Raw genomic sequence first — 13,763 nt, forward strand, 5'->3', positions numbered from 1 at the left:
GCTACGGGGTCAAGTGTCGATGAGAGGTACGCAATTGGCCTTCTCAGTTGTCCATGCTTCTGAATTAACACTGAAAGTGCACAACCATTTCTCTCACTGCAGTACAACTCAAACTCTTTCTCATAATCTGGCATTCCCAAAGCAGGGGCTTCACACATTCTGCTCTTCAACTCCTCAAATGCTGCCATTTGTTCTCCATCCAGTTCCAATGGGTCTCTCACCTCACTTTTAGTCAACTTAATCAGTGGCTTTGCTATCAGGGAGAAATTACTTATCCACTGGCGACAATAACCCACCATCCCCAGAAACATCCTCACTTCTCTCTGGGTCATTGGGGCTCTCATTCCTCTGATAATTTTGATCCTGTCATCGGTCACTTTTCTCAGACCCTTTTCAATATTGTGTCCTAGATAATGCACCTCTTTCTTGCAAAATTGCAATTTGGCTGGAGATACCTTTAACCCTCCATCTGCCAGATGATTCAGTAAAGCTATGGTATCTACTTCACAAGCTTCACGTGTCTTCGATGCCACAAGTAAGTCATCGATGTATTGCACTAGTACTGAGCTTTCAGGCATGATCAAACTCTCCAATGATTTTTTCAACAACTGATTGAATATCGATGGACTCTCTGTATACCCCTGTGGGATACGACACCATGCTAAAATACGCTGTCCAAACCGAAATGCAAAAATCGGCTGGCTATCATGATGTAATGGAATTGAAAAGAAAGCATGACACAAATCAATCACCGTATACTATTCAGCATCATGAGGAATTTGATACAAAATCACTGAAGGATTTGGCACAATGGGACAACATGCCACCACAATTTTGTTAACTTTTCTCAAATCTTGTACAATCCTGAACTTTCCATTAGGTTTCTTCAGCCCCATTATCGGTGAATTACACGGGCTACTCAGTAACTCTCTCAAAACACCCTGTTGAATCATCTTGTCGATTATAGGAGTTATTCCCTCAATTATCTCTGGCGTCAATCTGTACTGAGGAATATTAGGATAAACAATCCCCTCTTTCACTGAAATCTTCACTGGATCTACATTATTCATCAATCCCACATCTTCTCCAGTAAAATCCCAAACTGCTGTTTTCACTGTGTGTCTCAACTCCTGAGGCAAATCATCTGGATTAAACACAGCATATGTACCAACAATCATCCGGTACAAAACATCCTCATCTGGTGTCTCAAAAGCTATTCCATCGGGAGTACAAAAAATTGTACAATTCATCTTGCACAATAGGTCCCTACCTAACAAGTTCACTGGACTAGTGTCACAGACTACAAACCTGTGCATGTCTGAAAATTTCCCTATTCTTACCCTTACTGGTTCAGTAAGACGAGTCTTAATCTGTGTATTGGCTACACCAACCACTTGGATTGCTTCGTCCGAGAGAGGAAGATTTCTGATATCTGCTGACCTTACAGTTGATCTCGTCGCTCCTGTGTCTACCAAAAAAGTAACACTCTCCCCATTTATTTTCCCATCTACAAATGGTCCTGCCTGGTCTATTTCTAGAGTTGCACCAAGTATGCACTCTTCCTCCTCTCTTCGGCACCGCCAATAGTCCCCTTCAGACTCACTCCCCTCATTCTTTAACCAGTACTGTTGTACCAGGTTTGAACGTCTCGGTTTGTTTACCTGCTCATCATTGTAGAATCCTGAGTCCTGGTTATATTTTTGGGACCCTCTATTCTGCGGCAAGGGCTGTTTTGGCTCTTGGCTCTGCTGTCTGACAACCTTCTGCTGTTGCTGCTGATGATTACAGCCCTCGTTCTGCACCTGTTGATTTAAGGGTATATTTTCATTACTCACTAATGGTGGATTGGTACACTCGGATCTCCAATGCCCCAATTGTCCACAGTTGTGACAAGGGAACTTCTTCTTGGCCTCCTCTAAATTCCCTTTCCCTTTTCCTGCATATCTGGGTCTATTTCCTGGATTATTTGCCTGTTCCACCAACTGTGCTTCTTGTCTTTCAGCAACCTTCACCCGTGCCCACATTGCCTTCTCTTTCAGCTTTCTCTGCTTTGCCTCAATTTCATCACTGAAGTATTTTGCATGTCTCAAGATTTCATCAATCTTTTTACTCTGCCAATCAACTGTATGCTCACGTATTCTTTCACTGATTTCAGGTCTCAAGCCATATACAAATCTGTAAACAAAATGACTCAAATCCTTATCACCCAGGTGTTCATCTCCACTGAACTGTTTAAAAGCCAGTATCAGCCTTTCGTAAAAAGCATGAACTGATTCTTTCGCTTCCTGATGTGTTCGATCTATCTTAACCCAGTCTGTCTCTTTCGGGGGTACTTTATTTTTCAGGAACACAATAACCTGATCATATTTCTTCATAACCTCTGGATCTGGTGCTCCTGTTTTCGGATCTCTTGGATACTCCTTAGCAGGCCAATCTACAACTATTTTACACTCTGCCCACAAGTCTGCTGGTACAATTATATCAAACAGACTATTCAGGTCAATCCACAGCACTTTTGACAATTTCACAAACCTGTCTACCTGCCTATACCACTCGACGGGCTTTTCTCTCAGTCGAGGGAAATCATTCGTAAATGACAAAATATCCTGTCTAGTCCACGGGACATGTACATATCCTCCTCCAGGAATCTCTCTCATAGGATAAGCATCCACTGTTTTTTTCTTTTTCTCTCATAGGAAAAGCTGAGTAAGTCCTGTCCACTGAATCTTCCCTTTTCTTGTACCATCTATCCTTCCACTTTTCCACATCACCCCATTTTCGCAATAAGGCAATCATTTCCTTAATCTGTCCTGTTCTGCCAACACCATGTAAATTCTCAATATCCTTATCGGAGAAATCCACCCTGTAAGGCTTCTGCAAAGCTTTCACCTTATCCATGTCAACTCCTTGTTCACTCGCTATTGCTCTTAACCTGTCATGTGTACTCTTTGCCCTCCAGGTGATACTCTTGCACATAAATAACAACTCTCCATCGTGATGGTTTTTCAATATATCTGTAGGAATTGTTCCTGCAATAAGCTCCTCCAATTCTATACGCAACCTGGCTACATCAATTGCCTGTGAATCTTTATCCTTCTTTTGAAGAACTTTCAACCAATCATTCAAATCCTCAGCTGTTATTTCAGTAGACTTTTCCACTGCACCCACTTGTTCTGTCATCCTCTGTGGTTCCAAAATCGTTCCTCCTAAACAACCAGTATTCAATCCTGAATTAGGCTGTACATCTGATCCTCCACTACATGTGTCATGTCTTGACTGCCTCAAATTATTTCCTCCCGTTCTCATTCCCGATTCCTCCAAAGAACAAGTACCAACCAAACCATTTCCAACATAGGGAACTGTCAAACCATTTTCACCCATTCTTTGCTTATCAAAAATAGGCACAACCGGACCTATGGTTACAGGCACTGTAACAGCTTCCAGATTTTTCGTCAGCTCTCTAATTTTCTCAGTCAGCTCAGATGTGGTTCTGGCTAATTCTCTTGTTTTCTTGTCATTGACTCGATTCTCTCTCTCTCGCTCTCTCTCTCTCTTTCCCTTTCCGTGAAAGAGCTACCACCTTTCAGATCAGGTGTCACAACCTCAGTTTTCACAATTCGCAAAGTATCTCTTATTGGAGTAGCAACTGGCGTGCTCTCTTCTGGTTCTGGTCTATATGGAGGTGGTCTCTTGTAAATCATGTCATCCAAGACCTCATCCTCGTAATCATTAGCCCCATACCTTCTCACTTCTGTATCAGGCACCTTTTCTGTACCCTTCCTCCCTTCCGCTTCCTCAACAGTTCTCATAGGATATAATCTCTCTGACATACTAGCATCTCGCCATCTCCTCATTCGATCATGATGAGTTTCACGATCATATTTCCTCCCGAACATGTACCTATAGTTGCCTCCACTCCTCTGCTTTTCTCGCTCATGCACCTCATCTTCCCATTCCACCAACGCCTCAAACTGTGTCGGCCTTGGTCTAGGCTCTAGACACATCATTTTTTCCCGTAAACTTCTCAACACGGCCAGATTAAATGAACCATGTTCCGGGAACGCTAAAACACCATCGTCCTTAGTGTATTTAGCTCAGTTATCTAACCAAATACAGGTATGATACCCATATTTCGCAACCATGAAGGATGCAGGAGTTTTCGTTGGAGGTAGCAATTCACCTTCTCTAGTTATTATGTTTTTATCCTTGTCGAACCACCTTTTAATTTTACCGAACAAGGATTTTTTCTTCTTTTCCTCGGGTTGGTAATACATTTTAACGTTTACCAATATTCTCTAGTCCTTTCCGCAACTGTACGATCTTTTGTCCAATAACAGCGCGACTCACACTAACGCACCAATCCTGGAGCGTCTACGTCACCCTGTACTCCTCCCAATCCCTGCGTGGCTCACACTAACGCACCAATCCCAGCGCGAGCACTGTTCTGATCCACTTACCCAATCACAGCGCGGTCTGTATGACGTCAGCAATCGCTGCAGTCACTTCTGCTCTGTCTCCTGTCACTTGTCTACCCCTCCTTTACAAAGCCTTCTCAGTAGACTTCGTTTCAGATTCTACAAAATCTATTAGTTACAACATATAAACATCTCCATTGTCTGCTTCGCTAACCACAGAATAGTAAAGGAAATTCTTTCTCACAAGAATCCCGCTTTTCTCTAGAACAGTGCTTACCTCTGCTCCACTACGGAATAATTACTTTTGTTGACACAGTAGCACGTCCCTCTACTCTGCCCTTCTAACATGCATCCATTAACTGTTTCCTCTAGGACTGCTCCAAAGAGTCTTACAATCAACTAAATGCTCATACATTCACGCACTTCCACACCAGAAAAATGTAGTACACCCACACCGAATCCTGCCTTTCCCGAGAACAGCGAACAATCTGTCCCACTACAGAATTATAACATACGTTAACCAAGCAGCGCTTACCTCTGCCCAGTCCTTCAGACAAGCTCAGAGAATACCTATTACTTCTCCAGCAGTAAGCTTTAACGGCAAACCTTACGGATCCCTGGGACTTAAGACCAGAGTTTCACAGATAACCTTCACTACCATACGCACTCCTTTTATACTGAAAATATGTTTCTAATAGTAACACACGACGATGTCACTGATTCCGAACCCAGACAATGTGACGCGCAACTTCAATTGTCACACGTTTTTCCTGCATACGTACAGGTAATTCCAACAATCCCGTCTTTCCCGAGAGCAGCACTCACTTCCATCTGCCCTACTACGGAACCGTCACCAGCTCCCAAGTTCCAGAAGCCGTACACACTACATAAAACTCAACACGACGACTTCAACATATAGTATTAGTACATATACCAACATCAATCAATAAATCAATAAATCAAAAGCCTATGTACAAGCAATCTATCAGATCAAGACAATAATCTTAACCATCATACTGCTACCAGGAAACTGCTGCAGATCGGAGCGTATAAATTCTCCCTACTTCCAAGGACAGAGTAAACCTACAGTCGCACGCACATACACACATCATACGCTAGGGCCCATCACACTATCATTCATTCTATTACTCTATCCACACTGAATATAGGAGAGAAACCTAAACCAATCTGCATCTAAACGAGGTCAATGCGACCATAAAGATATTGTCCTGAGTCATGATTTAAAACATAGGAAATACATCTGTAACTCAATAAATGACAAAGAAATAACCACCCGACACTGGAATTCAAACAAATGGTTGTTTATCTAAATTAGTTCAAATGAAAGTCAATCAATAGCAAAATCATTATTCTCATAGTTACCTATTCTAGCTAAATGGGTCAGGACAGGTCTCTCAATAAAGTCTCTCGTGCTGCCGTCCTCAGCATAGGTTCATGAAGAAGTGGCCTCAAAAATCCGTATGCAATGCCATAGACCCTCTCTAGTCTAGTATATTTATAACAAAACTAGCGAAATAAAAGTAACAAACAAATTCTGAATGTCCGTTGAGCCGCTGAGCAGAGCGAGCAGGAAAGGATGTCGCTTGGTAACATTTAGAAAACCTCCGCTCAGAAAAAATCACAAAAATAAAAACACGGATGAAGGAAACTCGAGTTTGCAAGCGATACATTTATGAATGCTCTTCCTTGGTACCATAGCAGAGCCACCGCAGGTTTATCATAGTTCATTGTGGCTTTATTCTTTTCCAAGGGCAATTGGAAGCATGCCCAGAGCTGCCGTCCTCACGGAAACTTTTAATTCAGACAGATGCTGTGGTCAGGTGACTTTCAACCATGTTCAGCAAGGCCTCTCGTTACATCTCAATCACTCGAGCACAGGCTGTAAATGGCAGCCATCTTTGTTTAGGCCAAAACGGACCATCTTAATTAAAAGAAACACAAAACAACGTTACCACATCATAATGATTATACAGTGTTAATCCCCACTAATACCCTTATGTGTATGTAATTACCTAGCTGTCTGCAACACAAGGAAGCATTATAGCACACGTTATTTTAAAAGCGTAAACATGAAACAAATAGTACTTTAACGACAATCATTTAATTAAATTGCACATATTATTAAGCAACATATATGCATTCCCGCATGTAGTTTTCTCTCATTAGTAATGTTGGTTAATCAAGACTTTTAACAAAACTAATAATTAGTGATTATAAATTAGTAATTTTAATCATAACATATAGACAAAACTGGAGCTTAAAACTCAATACATTTTCAACAGAAAACTCTGCTCCAGCACATGGCTGTGTCTTGCTTCCAAGTAATGTTTTACTAAGGGGGCCTTAATCTTTTTGGTGCGTATAGCTGAGCGATGTTTAGTTAATCGAGTTGCCAAAGTTATTGATGTTTCACCTACATATTCCTTTTGACAGGGACATATGAATAGGTAAACAATATTTTTAGTTTTGCAGTTGGTAAATGATTTTAGGGTGATGTTATGTGAGTTATGGATACATTTTTTTGTAATTATTGCTGTATCGCAGGCTTTGCATTGTGTGCATTTATAGTTGCTTACTAAGGGGATTATCTAAAGTTCTTTGAGTAGGCAGTTTTTTGGTAATTCGTGAATGAACAATTTGGTCTTTCAGATTTCTGTTGCGCCTGTGGGCAAACGTTGGACGTGGTAATTTGTTTCCATCCCCTGAGTTGGCATTTAATATGTGCCAGTGGGCACATACTGCTTGTCTCACTTTTTCATTCGCTGTTGAATGTCGGGTGACACACTAGCGTGGGAGATTGTTTAGGTGGATGGTTACCAAGTAGGTGATCTCTATCATAATACCGAGCGCGCTTATGATGGAGCAGGTAGAGCAAAATTTTGTATACCTCCTCTATTTTGCATGAAAATACTAATTGAATAACCTACTTATTATAATTTACTAATTGTGTGCTGTGCTATATTAAATCTAACCATTTGCATACACAAAATTACACGTGGGAACTTGCTATTTGCATGGCAAATTAACTCTAATAACTAAAATACGTACGCATATTAATAGTAGAATATGTGGTAATTAGATATCGCATGATTTATGTTGCTTTTGTGATGTTTCAATCTTCGTATAGGACCGTAAAGGTGAATATATTGCTTTAAATGTCGCTATATGCTAGGAAAATACTAATACATAAAGGGATTCGTAAGGGTATACCATTAGAAGGGGGAACAGCCATTACAACGCGGTTTTTACCACGCGCAGCTTTTACATCGCATGCGTTACAACGCATGCGATGTTACAACGCAATGCCATTACAACGCAAGTCTTTACATCGACTTGCGCTAGATGGCGTGCTAACATTACAAATAGTGTAGTTTACTATCCCAACACCTTCCCTACTGTTACGTGGACTGGAGTTGGAATAGTAAATTACACTTTTCTAATGTTAGCACGCCATCTAGTGCAAGTCGATGTAAAGACTTGCGTTGTAATGGCATAGCCTTGTAACATCGCATGCGTTGTAACGCATGCGATGTAACTGCACGCGTTGTAATGACACGCGTTGTAATGTCATACATCCCATTAGAAGCATCATTTCTTTGTATTAATTATTCTTTTGTGTTTGTTTGCTTAAGTTGACATTTGGGCCTATCGCAATATGGCGGCAGAAAACAAGTTCAGAAGTGGCCACCGTCTCGTGAGCGCGAAGTCTACTGCGCAGACTCGGATGGCTCCGTGAACTTTCAAACAATCCCTGGACACCCTGTCCCTGTCAAGGATATGATATTGGTGGACTGCCAAGACCCCGGACACTAGAAACTGGTATAAATGAACAATAGAATCAGACAAGTGAAAATCGAAACTTTGCAACACCTGTATTAAGTCATCTCCGGAAATGAATCAGCAAAATCATGTGAAACCTGACGGACAAATATCGGACGTTTTCGATTATCCAATCATAGACATTCTCTGCCCAAAATTGTTTCATGTTATCCCGAAATTTATTATAAAAAGAGTAGTAGAATAAGGAGGAGTTGGCATTCGGCGGTTTCTATGACTGCATACCCTCTTTGACCCCACAGGCGATGACTGATGCTTGCACTGATGGAGCGGATAAAATGTTTTCTTTTCATATACCCAATCCATTTATATAAGTTTATATTAAAAGGACTAATAATTAATTCTAATAATTAATTGATTGATGTGATGGTACTAAACTAACCTTATTAACCAAGAGAATACACGTGGGAATGCATTTGCATGGCTAAAATAATAAGTGAACTAAGTTTGTACGCATATTAAAATGATAAGTGTTGCTTAGGCAATGTTAATGTGATTTGCGCTTAAATAAACCAGCATTAACGGCTTTTGAATGTTGCATATGGCTAGATAAATGCATACACATAATGGTATTAGCAAGGGAATAACACTGTTTCAATCATTTCTATGTATTAATTACGATTTTGTGTTTCTTTACTTAAAGTTGACTATTCTGGCCTACCAAAAGATGGCTGCCGACTGAATCCTAAACTAAAGTACATGACTTCATAAAATTGAGCAATGGAGAAAGGCGCCTGCACTGACTTCGTTCGTGTCCTTTCCATGACCGGACCGACCATGCCCATGATGACTACCCTGGGCGAGGTGCCAATGTCCCTGAACCTGAACTTACTGTTGCCAATGAGAAAAATGAACTACCAAAAGCCACCCATTTCCAATAGACTGATACATTTTTGACCTGGGAACAGCCTTTCCCATACGCCTAAGTTGATCTTCGTCCACATGTGAAAATTTGAAAATGTTTCTTAATGTATTGTGATATATTTGAATTCAGCCAATCAGTGGCCTGAGAATAAAGAAAATGTTACTGTTATATGTACATTTTAGTATAAATATTAGTAGTCTAGAGAGGGAACTACTAAATCGCTGCTACTCTACCATGCTACCCTATGCGACACTCTATGCTGCTCTTCGCTAGAGGTCCATATGCTGACGGAAGAGGACGGGACTTTAGAACTCTGATGAACTTTCTGAGGACCAGTTCTGACTTAGAAAACGACAATTAGCCAGAATAGGTAAATATGACAAAAGATAATATGGCATTTATTAGGATTTAACCTGCATTTTAATTAGATAAAGAAAATCATTATTTTAAAGAACTGTGTCGGTTGATTATTTCTGGAAATGTTTATTGATTAATTTGAGAATTGAAGAGTCATCAAATTCTAAATCAACTAAATGATCCAATTGGCCTCCGGATGGAGGAACTGTTCGGGTAATTCAGTTAGTGGTTTTCCTCTATCCAAATGAACAACTGTAGTTCGGGATTGGATATCCCTCTGTAGGCACGGATAGTTTGATGAGAATGAATGTTGGTGTTATGGGCCCCACCAGCGTGTGATGTGTATATGTGCGTGTGACTGAGAAATCATTCCGTCCGTGGAAGCAGGGGAAGATTTAGTGACACGAACTGCACCAGTATTTCTGGTAGCTAGAGATGGTTTTTATTGTTTTGGTTTGATGATTTTGGCATGTATATAGCTTATCGATTATTGATTGGTATTAATATATGTACTAACATTATATGTTGAAGTCGTCTTTAGTTTTATGTCGTCTGTACGGCTTCTGGGAGATAGGAAGTCGGGAATTGGTAACAGTTCTGTAGCAGGGCAGAAGTAAGTGCTGCTCTGAGGAAAGACAGAATTGTGGTTGCCCGTAGGTACACGGGAGAAACGTGTGACAATTGAAGTTGCACGGCGCATTGTCTGGGTTCAATTCGGTAGCATTGCAGAGTGTTACCAGTAGTGATATTTCTGTATGAGAAAGGTGTGCATGATAGCAAAGGGTCACCTGTGAAATTTTGGTCTTAGGTACCGGGAAACCAATTGGTATGCCGATAACGCTTATCACTGAAAAGGTAGCAGGTGTTCTCTGAGCTTGTTAGAAGGACAAAGTAGAGGTAAGCGCTGCTTTGTTAACGTAAGTTATAATTCTGTAGTAGGACAGACTGTTCGCTGTTCTCGGGAAAACAGGATTCTGTGTGAATGAACTACATTTTCTTGTGTAAAAGTGCGTGAATGAAATAGCATTCGGATTGATTGCGGAACTCTGGTTTTATTTCTCAGGAGCATTGCGTTTCCACCTATGTGTCTTAATTCCAGAGAATACAGTTAATTGATGCTTGATAGAAGGGTGAAGTAGAGGGATGCGCTACTTTGCCAACAAACGCAACGATTCTGTAGTAGGGCAGAGGTAAGCACTGCTCTCGGGAAAACAGTATTCTCGTGGGAAAGGTCTTTTGCTATTCTGTGGTTAGCGGAGCAGACAATGGAGATGTTTGTGTGTTGTAACTAACAAGTATTGTAAAATTGAAACAAAGTCTACCGAGTAGTTTTGTAAAGGAGGGGTAGACTGAAGACAGGAGTCAGGAGCAGGAGCTGCTGCAGCGACTGCTGACGTCAGGAGGACCGCGCTGGGATTGGATAGCTAGTCAGTGACGAAGACGCTCCAGGATTGGTGCGTTAGTGTGAGTCACGCAGGGATTGGAGATTGTGACAGTGACGTAGACGCTCCAGGATTGGTGCATGAGTAAGAGTCGCGTTGCTATTGGACTAAAGATCGTACAGTTGCAGAAAAGACTAAAGGGTTCACAAAAGAAAGGAAGATGTATTATCATTCACCCGAGAAAAAGAAAAAATCTATGTTCAGTAAATTAAGAAATTGGTTTGTGAAAGACAAAGAGATTGTGACTAGGGAAGGACAGTTACTTCCCCCAGCGAAAACACCCGCATCCTTCATGGTTGCGAAATATGGGTTCCATACTTTCATCTGGTTAGACAATTGGGCGAAGTATACCAAGGAAGATGGAGTTTTAGCGTTTCCAGAGGATGGTTCCTTTAATTTGGCAATATTAAGGAATTTCCGGGAGAGGATGATGAGCTTAGATCCGCGGCCTAGGCCTACGCAATTTGAGGCGTTGACAGAGTGGGAAGATGAGATGCATGAGCGAGAAAAACAGAGAAATGGCAGTAGGTACCGATACATGTTCGGACAGCCAAATGATCGCGAAACTCACTGTGATCGAATGAGAAGGTGGCGAGATGCTAGCATGACTGAAGGACTGTTTCCTGTTAGAGCTGCAGGATAAAATGAAGGGAGAAAATGCCTAGAAAAGAAAACCCATGTAGAAACCCGGAGGTATGGGGCAAACGAGACAGATGATGATGTCCTAGATGATATGTTTTTCAAAAGCCCACCTCCGTACAGGCAGGAATCAGAGACGCCAACCGCAGATACACCAGTGAGGGAGACTTTGAGAATCATTAAGACAGAAGTTGTGACTCCGGAAGTAAAGAGAAGGAATTCTCTTAGGGAACGGGGAAAGGAAAATAGGGCAGAGAGTGAAAATTCTAGGGAACTAGCAAAAACCTCTTTAGAGCTGACAGAGAAAATAAGAGAATTGATGAAAAATCTAGAAGCAGTTACAGTCCCTGTGACCATAGGTCCTGTTATGCCTATTTTTGAGAAGCAGAAAGACAGTAAGCACGGACTAACAGTCCCGTATGTGAACAATAGACAGGCAGAACAGCCCTTGATGAGAGCAAAAGAGAATTCCTGGGGACATACTATGAGTAAAGGTGAATTACATGTGTCAAAGAACCCATTTTATTGTCCTGATACTGCAGAGAGAAGCAGAATGGTAGGAGGATCAATATTAGAACCACAGAGATTGACGGAACCAGGGAATGTAGAAAAATCAGTGGGTATAACTACCGACGAATTGAACGAATGGCTGAAGGGCTTGCAGGATAAAGAAAAAGAATCTCATACCATTGATGTGGCAAAATTACGGATGGTGTTAGAAGAATTGATTGTAGGGACCATCTCCACAGAAAAGCTGAAAAATTACCAAGATGAGGAATTATTGTTTCTGTGCAAAAGCGTCACTTGGAGAGCAAAGAATTTACATGACAAACTAACAGAAATAGCAAGTGAAATGGGAATTGACATGGACAAGGTAAAAGCTTTACAGAAGCCATACCGAGTGGATTTCACAGAGAAAGACATTGAGAATCTGAACGCAGCAGGACGAATAGGGCAGATTAGGGACATAATCACAGTATTGAGGAAATGGGGAGATGTGGACAAATGGAAAAGCAGGTGGTATAGGAAGCGGGATGACACCTCAGACAGAACATTTCCAGCGTTTCCTGTGAGAGAAAAGGAAAAGGTGGTGACAGAGTTCCCTATGAGAGAGATTCCAGGAGGGGGATATGTGCATGTCCCATGGACCAGACAGGACATTTTGTCATTTACAAATGACTTCCCTCGATTATGGGAAAAGCCCGTCGAGTGGTACAGACAGGTAGACAGATTTGTTAAATTGTCAAAAGTGCTGTGGATTGATCTGAATAGTCTGTTTGATATAATAGTGCCAGCAGACTTGTGGGCGGAATGCAAGATAGTCATAGATTGGCCAACCAAAGAATACCCAAGAGATCCCAAAACAGGAGCCCCAGACCCGGAGGTAATGAAAAAATATGAACAGGTCATGGTGTTCTTGAAGAACAAGGTGCCTCCCAAAGAAACAGATTGGGTTAAAATAGATCGAACACATCAAGAAGCGAAAGAGTCAGTTCACGCATACTATGAGAGGCTAATTTTAGCTTTCAAACAGTTCAGTGGGGATGACAATCTGGGAGAGAAGGACCTGAGTCATTTTGTGTACAGATTTGTGTATGGTCTGCGTCCCGAAATTGGGGACATGATTAAGCAGCACACTGTGGACTGGCAGAGCAAGAAAATAGACCAGATCCTGAGGCATGCTAAATACTTTAGTGATGAGATTGAGGCAAAGCAGCGAAAACTGAAAGAAAAGGCAATGTGGGCTCAAGTGAAAGTTGCAGAGAGACAGGAAGCTCAGCTGGTAGAACAAGCTAATAATCCAGGCATTAAATCAAGATTTGGCCCAGGAAAAGGAAAGGGTAATATAGAAGAAGCAAAGAAGAAGTTCCCATGTCACAATTGCGGAAGATTAGGGCACTGGAAATCCGAGTGTAAATATCCACCAGGTACTAATAATGAAAATCCATCATTGAATCCACAGGTGCAGTGTGAGGGGAGTGGCCCACCGCCGCAACAGCAGAAGGCTGTTAATCCACAGAATCAGGTGCCAAAACCGCCCTTACCACAGAGCCGGAACGCCCAGAGATATAGTAAGGAGACGGGATTCTACAATGAAGAACAGGTAAACAAACCGCAACGCGCAAACGCTGTGTCACAATATTGGCTGCAAAATGACGAGAGTGAGTCAGAGGAGATTTATTGATG

The sequence above is a fragment of the Triturus cristatus genome, chromosome 1_1 (assembly GCF_964204655.1).
Source record: "Triturus cristatus chromosome 1_1, aTriCri1.1, whole genome shotgun sequence".
Lineage (NCBI taxonomy): Eukaryota > Metazoa > Chordata > Amphibia > Caudata > Salamandridae > Triturus > Triturus cristatus.